This window comes from Myotis yumanensis, unplaced genomic scaffold (assembly GCF_028538775.1).
Source record: "Myotis yumanensis isolate MYYU_CA2020_CCGP unplaced genomic scaffold, mMyoYum1.0.hap1 SCAF_2, whole genome shotgun sequence".
NCBI classification, from domain to species: domain Eukaryota; kingdom Metazoa; phylum Chordata; class Mammalia; order Chiroptera; family Vespertilionidae; genus Myotis; species Myotis yumanensis.
The window spans coordinates 68,259,392-68,281,223 of NW_027223753.1; the positions used below are offsets into that span (position 1 = coordinate 68,259,392).

General features: G+C 40.7%; 1 protein-coding gene across 3 annotated transcripts in view; it reads left to right on the plus strand.

Annotated features, from left to right (window-relative positions):
- The window catches only part of LRRC8C (leucine rich repeat containing 8 VRAC subunit C), a 139,658-nt gene that overhangs the window by 54,888 nt on the left and 62,938 nt on the right, over positions 1 to 21,832 (plus strand). For 2 of the 3 annotated variants that reach the window (XM_070405566.1, XM_070405568.1), the window contains exon 1: positions 148 to 330. The exons of the other annotated variant lie outside the window; for it this stretch is intronic. The gene's annotated coding sequence lies outside the window, so the exon portion shown is untranslated. Of the gene's footprint in view, positions 1 to 147; positions 331 to 21,832 lie in introns of those variants that run through there. 3 annotated transcript variants of the gene reach the window in all.

Genomic DNA, 21,832 nt, shown 5'->3' on the forward strand with positions numbered 1-21,832 from the left:
GGGCGGCGCTGGCTGCCGCTGGCCCGGCTGCGCGCGGGGCGGCGCTGGAGGCGGCTCGGTCCGCGCCGAGGAGGCGGGGAGGCGGGGAGGTGGGGAGGCGGGAGGAGGAGGACTGCGGGGCAGGGGCGTTAGCTGCGTCCCGGCTCGGAGCCCGCGAAGAGGACGAGGAGGAAGGCGCCGCCGTGGCCGCGGCCGCAGTGCTCCGGGCGCGACAAGCCATGAGCAGCGGCCTCGCGGGCGACCCCGCCGTCGCTAGCCGCCGCTGAGCCCGGCCCGGGGACACCTCGCGGCTCCCCAGCACCCTCCGCACCGGCACCCCCACGCGCGGAGGTAAGGGCGGGGCGCGGAGGATGGAGAGGGGCGGCCGCAGGGGACCGCGGCTCGGTCCGCTAGGTGCGCGGGCGCCAGCACTCCCCCCGCCTGCTCCCTGCCTGCTCCCGGCTCCCCGCTCCAGGCTCCCGGGCGGGCAGAGCGCGGTCGCTTGCCCCGGTGTGGTCCCTGGAGCCCTACGCTGCTGGGGCGCAGGGACCCGCCAACCCAGCCTACCCCACCCATCCCGGCTTCCGGGCGCGGGTCCCCAGCCTGGCGCCAAGAGCGGCGCGGCCGCGGCAGGTTCTGCGGAGTTGGGTGGGGGTGGGGGGGGGCGGGGGGGACAGGAGGAAACAGGGCCACGGCCGGGGGCGGTCGTGGTCCTTTGCTACCTTCAAAATTCCGGAGACCCCAGGACCTGTCCCCTTGCCACCCCCGCGCCCCTGAAGTTCACACTTTGGGCGCAGAGGAATGTGAAGGTCCCCGAAGGGGCCGACAGCGTGACGCCGCCTCCTGGCAGGACCCGAGGGGAGAGAGGGCTGAGCCGAGTCGCGTGGGCCCCACAAGCCAGGTGTCTGTCTAGGCCCGCGGTTGAGGCCAGGACGGCTGCCTTGAACCCAAACTCCTGCTCAATGGTCTTCCCCTTTCCAGCTGGTTCCCAGAAACGAGGTAGCTGGGGATGGAGTGAGCAACTCAGGAACCGTAGTGTAGGATGTGCTCTGTAGACGCTCTTTTCTTTCTTTTCTCCCCCCCCCCCCCGCCCCCCGCCAGTTCTTCCCTCCCCCACCCCGCGCCGGCCGGTGTACATCAGATCCCAGTTCCTTCAGATCATAGACACCCAGTCCACATCCGAGGACGGATAGCTCAGTGTTAGGGCCACACTTCACTTGGTTTCAAGTTCTTTTAACGCATTTAAAACTCCCAGCAAACCAGTTAGGAGACACTTTCAAGTTCCTATCTCCCGTAAAGTAAAAAAAATAAATAAAAATCAATCTTTATGAGAGTGCTGGCATTGGGCAGAGGGAGGCTTGAATGACCCTATTTAACGAAGCCTGGTGGGGGAGGAATAGGTAAAGAAAATGGCAGCCCTATTTTAGACACACACACACTTCTCACAAGCCCCGGTAACGTAGGAAATGTTGCCTTCAGCGCATTCAAGACTGGTATGCAGTAGTTTCCTAAGGCATGCATGAGACTTCATAGACAAGTCACTCAAAATGCCATCGAGAGCCCTACCCGTTTAGCTCAGTGGATAGAGCATTGGCCTGTGGACTAAAAGGTCCCAGGTTCGATTCTGGTCAAGGGCATGTACCTTGGTTGTGGACACATGCCCAGCAGGAGGCAGCTGATCGATGTTTCTCTCTCATTGATGTTTCTAACTCTCTATCCCTCTCTGTAAAAAATCAATAAAATATATATTTTTTAAAAATGCCATCGAGATGCTAGAGGAGGAAGTGTGGCGGTGACCCTTTCGGTGGGCACAACACAGAAATCGCGAGGACCGATGAGCTTTTTAGGTGTATACATTCTTGTGTAAAACCAAAATGAAAGCTGACCTTCACAAAATTTGCTCAGATTCATAAGCCTTGTGTTGGATGTGTAGACATAGACAACAGATGTATACAATGAATCTGTGATGTTTGCATTTCTGTGACTTGGTTAAATGGGGAAGGGCAAGGGTGTAACCCTGATTTGCTTTACTTTGGAGTCATTAACTTAAACACTCTCTAGGATAGGTTGTTTGCTTTTGAGAAGGTGGGAAGTAGCTGCAAGGATGGATATTTTTTAAGGTTCACAGAAGAGATGTTGACCACAGATAGGGCCCACTAACACAACAATCATATCAGCATGTTTAACAGTTTCCTTATTAATAGAATTATCCAAGCCTTTGTTAATGGTACTAATTTCTTATTTCTCAGATCAACTAAGCACTTCAATTTGCTTAATGAAATGTGTTTTTAGAAGAGAATGCTTTTAGTGAAAAAAATGTAAGAGACTGTAAGAGAAAAGAATGAATCATTTTCCACTTAATGAAGCTTATCAGCTTATCGTTTAAAAAGAATACAAAGTTAGCAATATTTTAAGTTCTACGGTACCCAGTTTTTACCAAATTGTTGTTATGATTTTTAATAATCTGTAGTATTTTTCAGTTATAGTTACCCATCTACACTAATAAAAGAGAAACATGCAAATTGGTGTCATTTCGCTACACCCACCAGCCAATCAGATGAGTATGCAAATTAACCCAACAAAGATGGTGGTTAATTTGCATACACAGGCGCAGAGCGAAGACTAAAGACAACATAGAAGGAAGCCAAGCGCTGCAGAAGGGAGTGAAGCTACGGAGAAGCAAGCAGGGAGGTGGAGGCGGGAGCGGAGCCCACCTCAGTGGGTTTCGCTCCCTTCTCTGCTTCGCTCCAGCCACAGGAAGCCCTATTCTTGCAGGAATCTTCCTGCAACGGACCTCTAGTCTATATATAAAAATGGCTAATATCATAAGTGTTCAACAGTCCGGGTAATGACGTCACATAGCAACACCCAGCTTCCTCTCCCTAGCAACTAGCCTCCTTGGAGTTTCTTCAGCCCAGGAATACCACTTGCTTCATAGCCAGGTGGAAACATTTTTAACCAAACGTCTGTGAAGCATTTTCCCATGTCTCATCTCATTTGATCTTCACAGAAGTCCTGGAGTAGGTAGATAGGAGACTCAGTGGAATCCTATTTTCTTTTCATTAGCAGAAAAATGGAGATTTAGAAAGTTTAGAAACTTGACCTGACTAAAAAGAAGAAAGAAATGGTGGACCTTGAAAATGACTTCAGGTTTTTTCACTGTGCAGAATACAGTCAAACACTGCTGTGGTTAAATATTTTACCCTTTGTTCTTCCTGGACAACCTACAATAATAATCTGCTTCGTGTTGATATTTACTGCTGTGTTGCTGACAATTACCTGAAAGAGAAGTTGGGGTGCTTCACTGGGCTGGAAAAAGTTTAGCTAAATCAGAAAGCAGGTCTAATTAAGCAAGTTTATTCTATATATATAAAAGGCTAAGTTGACTCACGCATGTGTGATACATATAAAGCTCTTGGTGGCGCCAATTGCACACATATGTTTCCATCTGTCATTGTCTATTGTGAATTTGGTTGACACTTCTATTACAGAGAAGGGGTGAATAGCGATATTAAAATATTTCTTCTAATTTATTTCCTTTCAATGTGCACGAATTCATGCACCGGGCCACTAGTAGCATTATAATGAAGCCTAAGTTAAAATAAAGGGGGTGGAAACTTATAAGTATTTTGCCAAACATTGTGTTAATGATGTCATATAGTACTGTAATATAGTCTAGCTGCTCTAAGTACCTACATACATTATCTCAGACTCTTACAGCAAACCCTTGAGGTAAATGCCATCCACATTTCACCAAAGAAAGAGGCTTAGAGTTTGTGACTTGCCCAAGACTATTAATGCCTGAATAAGGCCAAGCCCTTTTAGCCTAATGAGGGACTTTTCCATTATCCAAAGCTCCCTCTTTTTTTCCTTTCATAAATGTATTGTGACTGTATGAAAAAACAGGTCAAGGAAGTAAAGTCACCTGTCCAGGGTTTTTCATGTAACTACTATATAGACGAATTCAAATTTGGAATCAGGGCCATGTGTTTCCCAAACTCCTGTTCTTGCCACTGATCTCTATTAAATGACTAATTAATGATGGTGGCCATGGGCTACGTATATCACACTTCCAAAGACTGGCTGTATCTCCAGCCCTGGATGGCTTATGAAAGCATATTGCAACCAACAAGGGTAAAATCACTGTAGAGGCATCCTTGAATTCATTTAATTTATCTTAAAATATAAATCATCCTAGATTGGCATGGGGTAAAGAGCCTAGCCTCAATATAGGAAAAGCTGAGCCTGGCTGGTGTGCTTGAGTGTTGATCTATGAACCAGGAGGTCACGGTTCGATTCCCGGTCAGGGCACATGCTGGAGTTGCAGGGTAGATCCCCATTTGTGGGCATGCAGGAGGCAGTTGATGGATGATTCTCTCTCATCGTTGATATTTCTCTCTCTCTCCTCCCTTTCTGTCTGAAATCAACAAAGATATATTTTTTTAAAAGATAGGAAAAGCTGTATCAAATTCTGGCTCTGCACAGTAGGAGTGCCAACTGATTGACGTTATTCAGTTTCTCTGAGCTGGTTTCCTCATATGTAAGGGAGTTCATAAAGCCTACCTGGAGGGATCATTGTTCTGATTAGATGTAGCAATGCATACAAAGGACAGCTGCTGTCACCTAGTAGGTGCTTAGTAAGTGGGATGGGTGAATGCTCTGTATCCTGGCTAGCACTAATTGAAATTTTGGCTGTATTTCACTGTTTGTATATGTTTGCATGTATATAGTGATTAGTCACTGTTATCCGTGAATCATTTTTCATATGACTACACAAAATTCTAATCCAGTTTTTAGCATCTCCAACTTTTGAGTCACATCCTTTATTGTAGTCCTGACTTACACATATTTACTCACCTCACATAGTTTTTCCTTTGTTCCACTCTGCACATATTTTACAACTTTACTAGCCACGTTTTGGTTGGAATGTATTTTTTGGCAAAAACACTTTCCTGTTTTCTGCCTCTCCTGATTTCTCAGCCTTGCTTATCGCTCACGGAAGGCACCATGACAAATCCCGGATCTCCCCACCACACACCTTACCTTAACTGAGCGTCTACCCACTGAAATTCTGCATCTCCTTCAAGGCTCAGCCTGAATGCTACATCTAGCTGAGCTCATGTACCTTGTATTTTAAATCTTTTTCCCATTCACTTATAATTCAGACATGTACTCCTAATGCTGTAAATAATATTATGTTTTACTTTCTTAGTTATTTGTCCAAGTAATATCCTATAAAAGACTATAGTCTCTTTGAGGACAGGGACATTTTTCTATTTCTTATTAATTTTTTATATTTTATTGATTTCAGAGAGAGGAAGGGAGAAGGAGAGAGAGAGAAACATCAATGATGAGAGAGAACCCTAGCTGATTTGGCTCAGTGGATAGAGCATCAGCCCACAGACTGAAGGGTCCCGGGTTTGATTCCAGTCAAGGGCAAGTACCTCCATTGCAGGCTCAATCCCCAGCCTTGGTCAGGGCATGTGTGAGAGGCAACCAATTGATGTCTCTCTCTCACATCAATGTTTCTCTCTCTGTGTCTCTCCTCCTCCCTTCCTCTCTCTCTAAAAAGCAATGGAAAAAGTATCCTTGGGTGAAGATTAACAACCACCACCACAACAACAAAATTATGAGAGAGAATCACCCGTCAGCTGCTTTCTACTCACCCCTTACTGGGGACTGAGCCTGCAACCCGGTATAAACCTTGACCAGTTCATGGATCAACCACTGAGCCACACCGAACAGGCCATTTTTCTGTTTCTTAACAACGTTTGCTTTATATAAAACTTATATGCTTTTTATTTCCTGAATGAAAGATGAGTCAGAAATTCTGAGAGAGATTCCTACAGTAATTAGGAAAGACACCCAAATTATTTATCTCTGTTATATGATTGTTAGTAGCGCCTTCCTCTTTATTTTGAGACTTGTTCATCCCAGCCTTCTCCACCAATTTAACTGGCATTCCATTTACTGGAAAGGCATCGTTCTTAAACAAAGCCTTGGCCGCTAGGTACCATGTAAGATAGTGCATTTTCATTAATAAATTGCTCCTGTGGGGGGGATGATAAACTCCTTAGTTGCAGGGCTATTGAGCATGCCCACAGTGTTTGAGTAGTTTGGCATTTTAGATGGGGTAACAGTCCAGATGGATTTCTTTCATTAGGAATCGGATTTACCTGAGGGAAAGGAACACTTGCCTTAGAGAGAAGGTTGAGATAATAAGCAAGGAGGATTTCAACCCCCTTAGCTTGGAAATAAGACTCATCGTGGCAGGGTACTGGCTACCACTAGAAGTGTCCTTCATGAGATAATTACCACAGAGAAAAGACCCAGACAATCTCACCACAAATATGAGAGGTGGGAAAAATAAAAAGGAAGAGGTAAAAGCAGCAAAGCACGACTATACTAACATATGACTGAGGCCTGTTAGATATTGCTCAATGCTGGACTATACTAGTAGAATTAGGAAAGAGACTACGGGGTCAGGGTAAGCAAGAGAAACTAGTGTGGCCTTGAACTTCTAGTACATTAATATACTCCCATTGATTCCAGGGCTGGCACAGAAGGGCAAGAGGGTAATTTCAGAACTTTCCTTAAAATAGATAGTTTGGTAAAAACATATTGAAATATTTCTAAGCATTAAGAAGGAAAATAACTGAATTCTTTCCTAATATCAGGCATGAAACAAATAACTCAGGCCATCTACATAGAAGTATAACACACTGTCATAAATTCTAGGAGTGAACTTAAGATCATTTTTTGGTGTTGGATGGGTGTCCTTTTAAAATACAGTTCTGGCCCTAGCCGGTTTTGCTCAATGGATAGAGCGTCACCCTGCAGACTGAAGGGTCCTGGGTTCGATTCCAGTCAAGGGCACATGCCTGGGTTGTGGGTTCGGTCCCCAGTGCAGGAGGCAGCCAATCAATGATTCTCATCATTGATTTTCTATCTCTCTCTCCCTCTCACTTCCTCTCTGAAATCAATAAAAATATATAAAATACAGTTCTGTAGTCTACAGTGTATCTAACTATGAATAGTGGTTGGTAGAGAAATGACAGTATGGGTTAAGAAACTGAATAGAGTTCAGAAAACAAAAGGGAGAATTGAAAAAAATTCAAAAATTAATTTTAAGCAAAATGTTTGAAAGCTTAGGGAAGTAACTGAAGGGGTTCAGATGACTGAAGTATTTTGAATCAAAGGAATCCAGGAGATTCCTCTGAGGAATCGGAAGAAGCAAAGCTATTCCCATACTGAAGAAGGGTGGGAAGGTAGAGCCAAGAGGAAAGTTCGTGGGACTAAACCAAAACAACTGTCCCAAGGGCTTGCAACCTTAGAGAAAATAGAATGACGCTCAGAGGAAAGTGTTCCTCAACCTTTCTTTCATTATTACTCTCCCTCCCCAGGCCTATTTCAGATAAATTATACTATCATAAGTACACTGTATATCTGCTTAGGTAATGTGGCCTTTTCGCAGGCTACAAAACATTGCTTAAGACTTTTTTACCCTGCTCCCCAGAACCAGTTTTCAACACAGACAAGATCGCACCCCTATTGAGAATACATGATGTGGCATGATTCTGTATTATGTTAGAAACTCACAAAAGAGCCATATGCAACTAAAATATCATGAAGAATAGAATATATATATATATATGTATATATATACACACACCCACATATATAAATATATATTTGTATGAATGCATTTGATACATTAATGAACAAATTCTCTGGAATTAAATTGCTTTTTCTTTGCCTTATAAAAAAGCATGTACTATTATATTGGCTTTTAAACTTAAATACATATGTAAAAAATATAAGGCTTTTTGTTGTCCAGATTGCACCTTGGCAAAATTATTAAATTTCACAAAGTTATCTTCTCAAGCCTCCTCTACCCACATTCTTATTTTTCCAGGATGAAAAAGCTTTTCCCAAATTTAAATGCTCAACATCCTTTATTTACTTTTGTTATGCTGGTAAGATTCTGATATTAGCCATTCATGTGGCTGGTCAATTATCCTATATAATAGAGAGGTAATATACAAATTGACCATCACACCCTCACAAGATGGCTGCCTACGACCAGGCCAGCAGGGGGATTAGTGAGGGATGACCGAATGACTGAACAGCAGGCTGCGTGGGGCGACCAGGCCGGTGGGAGGGCCGTGAGGGGTGACCAGGCTGGCAAGGGGGGCAGTTGGGGATAATCAGGCTGGCATGCAGAGGCAGTGAGGGGTGATCAGGCCGGCAGGAGGGAGGGGCATTTAGGGGCGACCAGGCAGGCAGGCAGGTGAGCAATTAGGAGCCAGCAGTCCAGGATTAGAGAGGGTGCAGGCTGGGCTGAGGGGACACCCCCCTCCCATGTACGAATTTCGTGCACTGGGCCTCTAGTATAAATATAAATGAGTTTGTCCTTATTAGAGCATTTGTATTTTAAGCTACTTATTTATAAACATGAAACACTATGTTTCCTATCAAAGGGATTTCAGCTCGGAACAAGTAGATATTTGGAGAAGTCATTCTTAGCTTTCTCATTTTTGGTTCATGCTTCAGTTCTCTGGGGAGCATAAGCCTGGGCTTCTGATGTCTAATCTGGGTGCTATAGGGATAGAGGAGCTTGGTTTTTTATACTCTACTGGCTTCTTTCAGCATTTGGAACCTACTTCCGCCCTTAACCCAAAACAAGTCATCTTCTTATCCTCCAGGTTTTATCTTAACCAAATTGATCTTTTCCCTTTCCTTTACCCCCAAACTTCAGAAGTATCTTTGTTTTTCAACACTTTTATCTGATTTTTAGAGCTGCAGTGAACATCCATGAGGGCAGAGACCATACAGGCCATATCTGTTTTATTTATGTCTGTATCCACAGCACCTGCGTGGTGCCTGGGACATTGCTACTCAAGAAATAGTCCTGGATTAAGTATTAATGATATATTTTAAAGTAACGTTTCTAATTTACCATCTTGCATTGTATCCTTTTCCATTCTTATTATTTTTAATTCTGGTCCTGAAATTTGATAGTGTAATTTAGAAGTTATCCTTCTCAATAGAGTTATGAAATATGTACACAAAAATATTTCTAGCCCTGGCCAGTGTTCTCAGTGGATAGAGCACCGGCCCTCGCACAGAAGTGTCGTGAGTTTGATTCCTGGTCAAGGGCAGATACCTGGTTGCAGGCTTGATTCCCAGCCCTGGTCAGGGCTTGCATGCAGGAGGCAACCAATCAGTGTGTCTCTCTCACATTGATGTTTCTCTCTCTCTGTTTTCCCCCTCACCCTCCTCTCCCTCCCTCCATTCTCTAAAAATCTGTGAAAAAAATATTTCTATATATGATTGGAAATGAGGAACAAGTATTGAAAGATGAAGTCAGGACATCAAAATAAACCCTAGGGAAAAGTCACTAAGTAAGCTAAATATATGAAAACGCATGGGTCCTGTGAGCTCTCCCTGTCTATATGAAGAACTTGTCATATCAATGAAAATTGCTAACTAGTCTTTTTCAAATATTTTAGAAATTTATGAAAATTAGAAATAGGTTCAAATATCTTTTTGAAAAAATGGGAAAGATATAACCTATAAATCCCACTTGTGGAAAATACTATAGAAAATTATTTAGCTAATAACATCTTGTATTTTAAAAATAAATATGAGGTTAGTTTCATTAAGAAAACTCTGTCAGGCTAATTTGTATTATCTCCCTTGACATTAGCAAGATCATTAACCTTAATGTTCTTATCAGCAAAGTTAGGGAATACTGTCCTGCACACACAACTTCTAGTTAATGCACAATTATGTGGATCCCTATAACCAAAAAGTAGTGAAAGTTGAGGAGCTAGCATCTGGAGGTGTGTCTAGGGTTTGGGTCTGAGTTGAGTTTTCAGCATTTCATTTAAGGATCTGGTGGCAGAATAGAAAACATGTATCTGGCATTTCTGTGCTTGGCTCCATGGTGGAGAGAGCAGCATGGTGTTGAAGCAAGGATTAGAAATGAGCTTGGCAAAATGAAATAAAGGAAATACTAAAAACTAAGCAGTGAAATTCACTTAAGGAAAGTAGAGGGTTATATCTTAAAGAAAAATGAGTAAACCAACCATACAAACATATTAGATTTTTGTTTGTTTTGTTATATTCATTTCTGTATCACTAATATTTATACTAATACCTAGTATGTAACAAAGAATCAGTGAATATTTATTCAATGAATAAATGAATGAAACACAAGATAGAGAAAGGCTAACTATATGCTATGAAGGCAGAAGTAAAATTATTCCTAAGGAGATGGTGGTAAAAACTAGTAGACTGAATTGACTGTTAGAAAAAACTTTGGGAGAACATACATTAAAGTTTTATTTCAGACTTACATAAAAGAGAAAGGTTTCTCATAGGTCAGTTCAAAAATTCATTCTTACTAGGAGCACTTTATTAGAATAGTGGATAGTTAGATATCATTAGACTAGATAAAAAATGTGGGTTCAAGGTCAACAGTTAGACTCGACTAACTGTTGACAGCTAACTGGGTGGTTCTTTAGCTGGTTTCCATGGACAAGTCTTATCCCCAATAAACATTATACAGGAGGCTAGCCAGTGCAGTAAGGAAGAAAAAAGTCTATCTATATTAAAACCCTAATATGCAAATCGACCAAATGCTGGAACAACCGGCAGAACGACTGGTTGCTATGACATGCACTGACCACCAGGAAGCAGATGTTCAATGCAGGAGCTGCCCCCAGCCTGCAGGCCCCAACCAGCAGTGGCGGCAGTCGGGGCTGGTGAGCGGGCAGTGCCAGGCCAGCCAAGGCGGGTGCCAGCAGGAGCCCCCCTGATTGCCCCACTGGTCATCCTGCAGAGGGAGGTGACCTGTGCCGGGGGGCGGGGGGGGATGCGTGGAGGGACAGGGCTGGCTAGTGGGCGGCACCAGGTCAGCCAAGGCGGGTGCAAGCGGGGGGGCCCTGATCAACCCACCGGTTGCCCCACAGATTGGCCCTGATTGCCGGCCAGGCCTAGGGACTTACCCATGCAGGAATTTCGTGCACCAGGCTTCTAGTAATAATAATAAAGTCATAAATGTTGGGAAGGAAGAAGTAAAAATATCTCTTTTTACAAACTTATGATTAGAAATTAGGATTCCTCATCCTAAGGACAGTGAAGAAGACTGACAGGAAAAATAAACTGATTTATTTGAAATATGTTGTTGAAAGAGACCTCTGCCATTGACCACCAGGAAAACAAACAAGTGCGTCCCAGAGTAGATTAAGCCTGAAACTTCACTGGAGGCAAAGATGACAAAACTGAAGCTGTCCTACTTAGGGCACATTGTGAGAAGGCAGCGTTCCTTAGAAAAAGCAATAATGCTGGGAAAAATAGAAGGCAACAGGAAAAGGGAAAACCAAATAGGAGATGGATTGACTCCATAAAAGAAGCTATAAGCATTTGTCTACAGGAGCTGAGCAGGGTTGTTCAGGACAGGACTTTGAGGACATCATTCATTGATTGAATCACTGGAAGTCGGAGCCAACACAATTACACATACCACACATCCTAAGGAATCTACAAAGCAACCACTAAAAATAAGTGTCACCCTCATCTTTGACTGGCATGCAGCTACTTAAAATTTATGAGCAAAATCTTAGAAGTAAGTCTATTTCAGTCTGCCCTGGTACACAAATGCGAAGATGACTTTACTTCTCTTGAAAAGGTATCTAATAATATAATCACATAAATAACATTTTACCTGTTAACTTTTTTAACTTGACATCTTTCCCTATAAGTGGATTGCAATGAACAGAACAGCCTACTGTTGATCTAATTAAGGAATTAGGAGCAAATCGATTAAAACTAGTTATTTCCAGCATCCCTTTTACTTGATAGTGCCACATCCTGGCTTATAGTAGGGAGAGCAGACATATGATGCTACCTAGAGGCTGTCGAGTGTGTATTAAACATGTTTTGAATATTAAAAAACTCCTCCTTTTGTTATTGCTCCATATCTGGACCATAAAGCAACATTTTAAAATATTGTTGGATAGCCATGTAGATGCCCAGTAATAAGAAAAGGTCATATTGGTGACTGACATAGTAACTAGTAACAGCTAAATCAGATGAAATCTCAGAATTTTAATTTCTCTAGAGGCCAAGAATCTCATTCTGTTTTTGGTGTGTTTTTTTTTGCTTTCAGTTATGTATAAATTTGAAATATCAAAAAGTAGCACAAAAACAAGGAAGCTAATTGTCCCTTCTGAAAGAACACATTTGGATTGGGTGAGGAAAAAAATAACTTTTGTCATCTGGGTAGAATATATAGTAAGTAAATAATTTTATAGCCTCATATTGAGAAAAGGTCATCTCAAAAATAACTTTTCTTTTTGAGTTATCAGTTATCTATTCTAATAAGCTGCTTTAAGTTTTAATTTTATCTCAGTATATGTTACTTATATAAATCACAACCTAAAAATGGTGGGTGATAATAGTGTTAAAGTTTAGTTTTTAAGATAACATTAATTTTATAAAGTATGTTATAAAATAATGATTATAGTCTTAATATTTAAGTGTTATGAAGAATCTATACTAATAAAAGGGTAATATGCTAATTAGACTGGGAAACCTTCTGGGAGACCTTCCAGACGTCCTTCCGGACAAAACCGTGGTGGCGGGGCTGAAGCAGAGGCAGTTAGGGATGATCAGGCCAGGAGGGGATGGCAATTGGGAGTGAGCAGGCAGGGAGGGGGGCGCCAGTTGGGGGTGAGCAGGCTGGTGGGGGGGGGGGGCAGTTGGGGGTGAGCAGGCTGGCGGCGGGGAGGGGGTGGGGGGGGCGAGCAGGCCTAAACCGGCAGTCAAACATCCCCCGAAGGGTCCCAGATTGCAGGCCGGGCTGAGGAACACCCCCCCAGGCACGAATTTTGTGCACTGGGCCACTAGTAAATTATATTTATGTATAAAGAAATGATATATAGCCTTAACTCATATGATATTATTTTGCCAGATTATTCATAATTACTTAATTTTAATATTGTCCCAGATGTGAGAATAATTAGTCTTATTATTTGACTACCAGTATTAAAAAGAGTAAATTATGTATAGAGATATGATACATAGCTTTAAACTATCACTTGGTTGTATTTGGCCAAAGATTACTCATAATTTCTTAGTTTTAATGTTAGTCCCAGGTCTTAAAATTAATTATTTTGAATTACAATTCACATTACCACTTAAAAATAATGTATCACAGTTCATATTAAAAACTTATCAGATAGCTATGACATTTATGGTTTTACATTACTGCAGCAATGCCTAAAATTTACAACCATTAAAGAAACAGACTAGTTATAACTAGTTACAATTCAATGTTGTTAAACATATCTACAAAGACTTAAATTTTTAGTGTAATGATCTGACTTAGACAAATATAAGGAATTTAGTAACTTCCCATTAAATAGGCATCTTATTAGAGAACAGATTAGTCTTGCACGAACGAATATACATTTAACAGCTTTATTGAGATATAATACACATACTATAACACTGATTTGTTTAAAGTATACAATTAAATGCTTTTTAGTATAATTACAGAATTGTGTACTCATTACCATAATCCAATTTTGAAACATTTTTATCACCCATTAGCTGTCACTCTTCACCATACCTTCCACTTCGCTCAAACTTTGGACAGCCACTAATCTATATTCTGAATCTATAGATTTGTCTATTCTGGACATTTCACATAAATTGTATCATACAATATGTGATTTTTGTAACTCACTTCTTTCAAAGTTCATCCATGTATCAAGTTATATACCATGTGTCAATGTGCTAGTCCTTTTCACTGCTAGATTAATATTCCATTACATGGATATACCATGTTTTCTGTATCCACTAATCAATTGGTGGACACTTAGGTTGCTTCCACTTTGGGGCTATGAGGAATAGTGCCCCTAATAATATTCAGATACAAATTTTTGTGTGGATATATTTTTTCATTTCTTTTGGGTAAATATGTATAGACGTGAAATTGCTAGATCATATGGTATCTATGTGTTTATCATTTTGATGTAAATGAGGTATAATTTTTGTATCATCTCCACAACTAGAATAAAGTCAAGGCTAAAACATTGAGCAAAATAGTTTAATTTGTCCAAGTATTCCTCATTACCAGAAATATCAATTGAACATTGAATTTTATATAATTCAGCCGTAGTTTGCAAAGTACTATTAAAGCACTATTAAATTACTTTGGATTAAAAGTTCTGGTTAAGAACTCTAGAAAGGGTGGATGAAGGCTGACCAGATAGCAATTTGCATATTTTTCGGTTCCTTATCCTTAATGGAATACCATCCATTAAGTCCAAATTTCCCTTTTGTGTAATTTCCCCCCTCTTTTTGTTATGAGCACTGGGGCAATAACTATTTTTCATATTCCCTTATTCTAGGTGTTTGTGTTGATTAGCTTCTGCCTGGAATATATGACCTCCATTCATTTGAGGATTTAGAGTCTCTCTGGAAAGAGGCAAAAGCAACTTTAAAAGTAAAACACTTTTAATTGGTTAACATTCTTTCACTGCTCTGTTGCCTGGGGTGGTGTTGGAGGGATTATCTCGATAAGTCGTGGATTTCTATCTGTTTTGGTCCATTTAGAACTATTCTTTTCATTCACTGTCAGACCAAGATCTGGCGGAAATTTCCCTTAACTCTTTTTTTTTCACACCCAGGCAGATTTCCCCTTATTTTCTCATTTCAATGTGAATCTATTTGTGTAAGGAGGTGTTCTCCTCGCACACAAAGGACAAATTCCTGTGACCACTTAGCCTTCATTCTTAAAGGTGTTCTAAGCCAATAGGAAGCTGTGGGTCTAGGAGGTGCCTGAAGAACTCACTGACCACAAAAGCACACTATAAATAACCGCTGTCAGACACAGGCAAATAGAAAACCTCTGAACCAATTCCTACACACTATTTTAACTGTTGGGGTAATGCAAATACAAATATATACACAAACTCAATGCAAGCAAGACACAAAATAACTTGAGACTTTTGTGAATGTTATCAAAGGATAATTTTCTGAAAGTTAAGCATGACTCTTAACTATAAAATGAACATGTCAAAGACTTATTCAACTCCTTGATGAAGGAGCTGGCAGAATGGCAGAGTGGATTCAAAGAGCATTCAGGAATTATTTGGGTGGGGGTGGGGAAGAGACTTAGAATAACATTGCGAGCTTAGATACAAAACTAGGCAATGTCCTTCAGGGCAATAAAAAACATAATGTTTTGGGTTTTCTTACTCACTGGACAAAAATCTACAAGTCTGAGCTTTGATCAGTAGTAATTAGCAAGTCAAAGAAAGTTATATTTCCCTAAACAGTTATTCAATATTACAATGAAAGAATAGTCTGCCCTCCCTTTGCTTCATTTCCAAGATTTAAATACTTTTTTTCTTAACAATGCATACTTTCTCATTCTAAACTTTCCTTTTAAGGGCTTTGGTTGTTTCTTAGTAATATAGCAGACATTTAGCACAGAATGTGTCAAATACAAAGCACTGGCCATGGAAGTTCTCAAACGTAAGATGTGGGACAGAAACTTTGGGGTCTGCGCTTGACTTTTCTTTCTGGGCGTCCCTTATGTCACTCAATTATCAAAATACCTCTTTAATCTCCTCCTGGAAAGGAGCTTTGTTTTAACTCTAACCCCAAGTTTATTCCATTTTAGGGCCCAAACTGCTCTCCAAGCTCTCAACTTAGATGGTAAGTCATCTTAAGCCTCGCAGGACGAGTCCTGTCAGATGGCCATTAGACTTTGACACTCAAGTACTCAAATAGCCGTAGATCAACAAAAAATCCATGATTAGAAGAGATACACAAAGGATCTCAATAGCTTAAATGCCTTCAACTTCCTTGACCCAGAGGCTGCCAACCGCTTGGTTGCTTTTGAGATGAGTAACTCCCACTGGACTTCCAAGAACCGCTACAACAGGAATTGACCAACTGTGGTCCAGGTAGTTTGGGTCTGCAACCTGTTTTTGAATGGCCCACTTGCTGAAATTGGCTTTAAAATTTTTTAAGGGTTTAAAATATTTTTAAAAGACTATGCCACATAGACCAGATGTGACCTGTAAGGCCTAAATGTTTACTATCTCTCCCCGTATAGAACAAGCTCGCTGACCCTGCATTATAAAACAACATTGACAGCAGTGCTGTTAGCATGTATCCAAGTTTTATAACAAATTTCCTGTAAGGCTAAAGCTCTCTAGTAGACTAATTCAAAGATTTGCTCTTGGTAAGAACATTGCATAGGAAAAGAGACTGGTTAGAAAAATGTTAGATTTGACATCAAAAGTAAATAATATTTGGTTGGTTGACAGCTGGTCAACTAGTTTGTTCATGTCATTAAGGTTCATGAGAATCAATTACTTAAGGATTGTATCAGGAACACTGATTTCTTTCTCGGAGGAAGTTGAGTTATACAAACGGATTTGGGACAGTTTTCCTTTTGTAAGGCAGTCTGTCAGTATATTTTGAAAGCGTACACTGGAATGTGAGAAAAGAAAAGCAGACTCTAGGGATCTGTTGATGCCACACTAGCTCTTACGGTTTAAGGCTACATAGCTAACAGGAAGATGAAAACTTTGGGGGAGAGAGAGAAGACCATCACCAAGAGGATCCGAGCATTGAAAAGTTGAATCTGTGTGGGACAAATGAAAAGCATTGGCATGTTCCAGCTCAGATGATGACAAGGAGGGTAATTTAGTAATTACTTTCAGGGGTATGAAGGGATCTCCAACTGAATATGGAGAATGGTTGTACATCTCTTCTGAAAAGAGATAGAAGTTTCACCTGTAGCATAAGGATTTAAAAAGAAGAATTTTCTGACATCAAGCCATCAGCCTTTCCACAAATTTTTTAGAGGCTGGGTCTCGGGCAGATTTTAAAGCTACAGTTGAGTTCCTGCTCTCTGCCATGGGTTAAGTATGATCTTACCTACAGGTTTAGCCAGATAACCCTTTGAGACCAGCCATGTGTTTTTAATTCAAGACCATACAGGATCAGTGCACCACCAGAGGGGCTGTCTTTTGAGATTAGAAACCAACCGCTGTCCCTGGGACTTACTCTGTGACAGAGGGGTTAGGGTAAACAGACAGGTGGCAGAGATAAGGAGGAGAACAGGGAAAATATGTGCACGTATTTAACTATCCGGAGAGGGAAACAATTAAACTATGGCTCATAAGGCAAAGACCGGGAGGAGGAGAGGGAGCCATTTGTATCTGAGGAAAGAGCGAGCCATGCAGAGGGAACAGCAAATAAAAAGGCATGTCCCTGGCGTGGTGGAGGAACAGCAAGAAGGCCAGTGTGGGTGGAGGGCCCTGAGTGAGGAGTAGTAGTTATTTAAAGAGGGTGTTGTAGGCTCATTAAGTGTTTTGTCCACCTCTCTTCTGAGAGAGGAGGAGCCATTAGAGGATTCTGAACAAGTGAGATTCATAATCTAACTTGAGTTTTCAAAGGATCACTCTGGCTGCAGTGTAGAGAAGCCATTGGGCAAATTTTAGGCTTCAGGGCTTTTGCACTCTTTTTTTTTAATTTCTATTTATTGATTTGACAAAGAGAGAGAGAGAAAAGATCAATTTATTGTTCTACTTATGTATGCATTCATTGGTTACTTCTGATCTTTGTGCTCATTGGGGATTGAACTCACAAACTTGGTGTATTGGGGTAATGTTAAATCAGGGCAGGGCAGAGTCTTTGCAGTCTTAAGAAATTATTGAAGACCCCAAAAACCTTTATGTGGGGTACTTTTAGGCACTTTCCATGAGTAATAGATATAGAGAACATACAATAAATGGGGTTTTTCAGAATCCAGAAGCTTGCTAGGAGAGAAGCCTCGCTCATATTTTCTTAATTACATAATGAACTTGACAATCGTCATATACTGCCAGGTACTTTTCTGAGTGTGTATCATTTAAAGAGGTTGGCACAGAGCTAGATTCCAAACCTAGGTCTTTCTGGCTGTAAAATTTGCACTGTAACCACCACTTTATGATGAACAAAATGGTGAGTAGAAGTGACTTTTAGTTGTATTTTTTTACAGCATTTTTTAATCCTCACCCGAGTATATTTTTCCATTGATTTTTTAGAGAGAGTGGAAGAGAGAGGGAAAGACAGAGAAATATCAATGTGAGAGAAACACATCAATTGGTTGCCTCCTGCACGCATCCCAACCAGGGCCCGGGCCAGGGAGGAGCTTGCGACTGAGATACGGGCCCTTGACTGGAATCAAACCTAGGACCCTTTAGTCCGCAGGCCAATGCTCTATCCACTGAGCCAAACCAGCTAGGGCTAGTTTTATTTTTTAGATTAATGTTGCTGCTTATGACTACACTTAGAGTTCAGATGTTCAATGAGGTAATATATACATGTAGAGTAATAACAGGAGTATTTTTATTTTACTTGCCATATAGTGTTTTAGACTAAGGACTTCATCTAGATGTACAAAACAATTGTAATTACTTCAAAAGAAGGTTATTTGCACAAATTGCCTTTGAATTTTGTAGTAAAATGCAATGAGCCCTGACTAGTGTGGCTCAGTTGGTTGGAGTGTTAGCCTGTATACTGAAACATTGCCAGTTCAATTCCCTGTCAGGGTTTGATCTCTGGTTGGGGCATGTATGGAAAGCAACCAATTGATGTCTCTCTTATATTGATGTTTCCCTCTCTCTCTCTCTCTCTCTCTCTCTTTTTCTCTCTCTCTCTCTCTCCTTCCCTCCTCCATCCGTCCATCCTTTCCCCTCTCTAAAAGAATCAATACACATATCCTTGGGTGAGGATTTAAAAAAATTTTTTTAAATATATTTTTTAATTAATTTCAGAGAGGAGGGGAAAGGGAGAGAGAGATAGAAACATCATTGATTAGAGAGAATCATTGATTGGCTGCCTCCTGCACGCCCCCCCACTGGGGATTGAGCCCGCAACCCAGGCATGTGCCCCTGGCCGGAATCGAACCTGGGACCCTTCAGTCTGTAGGCCGACACTCCATCCGCTGAGCCAAACTGGCCAGGGCTTTAAAAATTTTTTAAGCAATTAGTATTATGTCCATGCCCTAAGTGGGAGCATTACCCATCATTATGAATAGTCCACCTACGTGTAATAGTGGCCTCAGTAAGCAGTGGACATTGTGGTTTAGCAGAAAGATGCTTAGTATGATGACAGTCTGTTTCTGCAGAATGTTCAGGGGACTTGTTCTTCAACAGAAGTGAAAAATATTTTAGACCCAAACTGGAACTATGCACATAGGACCATATTGCATTTTGAGAATTTTATACAATAATAAAAATGTTTTAGGTGAAGCAATAAAGTGTGTTATTAATTTTAAGCAGCAGATGCATTTATAGAGGATTCAGGGATGTAAGTGTATGACCAAGAACATCTCTATGTTTACTCAGCTGTAATGAGATGCTTCTTTTAATTGAAATATACCATGCTGTCAAAAAGCCCCCTTGTGCCAGATCCAAGTAAGAGCAGAATAGGTCCCTTATAAGAGGAAACCACAGATCTTGAAAACAGTGGTGTTCCTTGTTGTTCTTTGGCCACACTACTGTTTGGTTTAACTAACGTTTCTGGTAATGGAATTGCTTGAGTCTCAGAATTAGTTTGCTTAGAATTTTTATGTTTCTGCCAGACCTCTTCCTGTTGACATATTCAAAGTGAATAAAAATTACTTGTGTGACATCATGCAGTGTAAGTATAGCATTTGAAACCAGTCTAAGGCTCTGATATATTAATTAATCTATTTGGGTGTGTTTGCTTGGGAACCTGGAATGAACCTGTTTTAGAATACATTTGTTTTTAGAATACATTTGTTTTTAGAATATAATCTGAAAAATGAGAAAATATTTAACCTCCATAACATTTTAAAATAGTCATTCCGCATCTCTTAACATCTCTTACTCCAACTAAGGCATTTATTTAATGGAAGTGGAAAAGGCAGCTGGAACACAGTACTTTAAAAATAGACAGCTATGTCCTCATTTTTAGAAAGATTATACCAAAGCACCATCACTGTTTTTATATTGGAATCACCTATGAACCAGAAATCCTTATTACCTTTCTAAAACTAAACTGTTGATATAAAAACTGAACCTGTGTATCACCAGGTGCCAAACTATAAAATATTAATTAAAAATGTGAATGTATAGTATGCTGAAAATGGGCACTCCAATAAGGAAATGGAGTATCTGTACTCTCCTTAGCTCTTGGATGAAGTAGATTTTATCCTTTAAATTCTTTAAAGTTATTGACCAAGAGAATGAAGAGCTAAGATATTTAAACCCAAAGAGTTAGGAGGCACTAACAGAAATTTAAAAGAAAACAACTCTAATATAATTACACTGTGAATATAATATAAATTTAAAAGAAAGCATCTCTGATATTATAAATTAATAGGAAATTTTAAGTAGTATCACTCTCAGTTCCTAAGAAATCCTTCTGTAAAGGAAAATACTCTTTCCCACTAATTCCTAGATTAAATCAATAAGGAGTTCAGTTTTCAATTCTGTTCTTACTGTTGTCCATGAAATTATTAGAAGTTTAGTGACTTCTAATAATTGGCTCTAAAACAGGTTACCTGGGTTGTACTTGGGCTTCTCTACTTGCCACTGTGTAACCCCAGGCAGGAGATTTAACCTTCTGAAGCCTCCATTTCTTTTGTAAGAGTGAGTTAATAGGCCTAAAACCTAGGAATCGATGGTTAAATAATAGGATACATGTGAAGTGACTGACACCGTCTAAGTACAGAGTAAACCTTAGCTCACGTTGTGATGGAGGTGGGGTTTTCCTTCATCTGTAAGGAGATCTTTGCTGGGTAAGATTAATACTGCTATTCTACCAAAAAAAGCACCTATAAAATAAAGATGGACCCCTCCAGAACTACACTTGTAATGTTCAGAGCATTTTCTACATTCAGGAAACTCTGGAGGGGTAAGTCATTGCTATACCTGTGGAGCTCCTTGTCACATAAAACCATTACCGCTCAGACAACTAGGCCGGAGGCTGGGAGTGCCCAAATGAGCAGGGCAGCCTCTGCCCCTACAGAGTTCAGAGTGGGGGAGGGGAGACAGATGAGTTTATAAATAACCCAGGGGAGTGAAGGAGTGAACAGAGCAGGTAGAGAAAGTGTTGATCTTGGACTGCATATGAAAATACACAGCCGTAGGCTTCAAAAATAGAACACTGAAGTTATAGTCTAAGACCCTTTCAAATGTTATCCTAGTAGCATGCTCTTCCCATGGGAGAGCCTGTTGGTCTTGATGGGGTGACCTGGGAAGACGAGAGGTGGAGTCTGAGGTACATATTAACTAAAGATATGAATAGCTTATTCCTTGTGCTTATTAAACTGTAAATTCATCAAGTACTGAAATCATTTTAACTCTATGAGCTCTACATTGGGAAGTCCAGATAAAGCTCTAGTTTTTCTTCAAGACCTCATCGGGTATTTTTTTTTTTTTAATCACAAGAAGAGAAAATAAGATGTTTCTAGGGAAATGGGTCTCAACCCCACCTGCATGTTGGAATTACTTGGGAATCTTTAAAAACAAACCTCACCCCAGGCATTCTGATTTAACTGGACCCAAGCATTTCTAACTGATTCTAACATGCAGCCAATCACCATTCTACCTACACACTGTTTTATTTCCTCCAAGATGTCCTAATAAATTTCAAGAGACTGGCTCAGCCCAGATTCTGTCAACAGGTTTTCCAATTGGCATTTCCTAGTTCAATATCAGTCCATGTGTTCTCCCTTTGGAAACACATGTCATTTTCTGCCATTTCAATAAATGATTTGACTCCTGGAGAAACACTCAAGAGGCTCTGA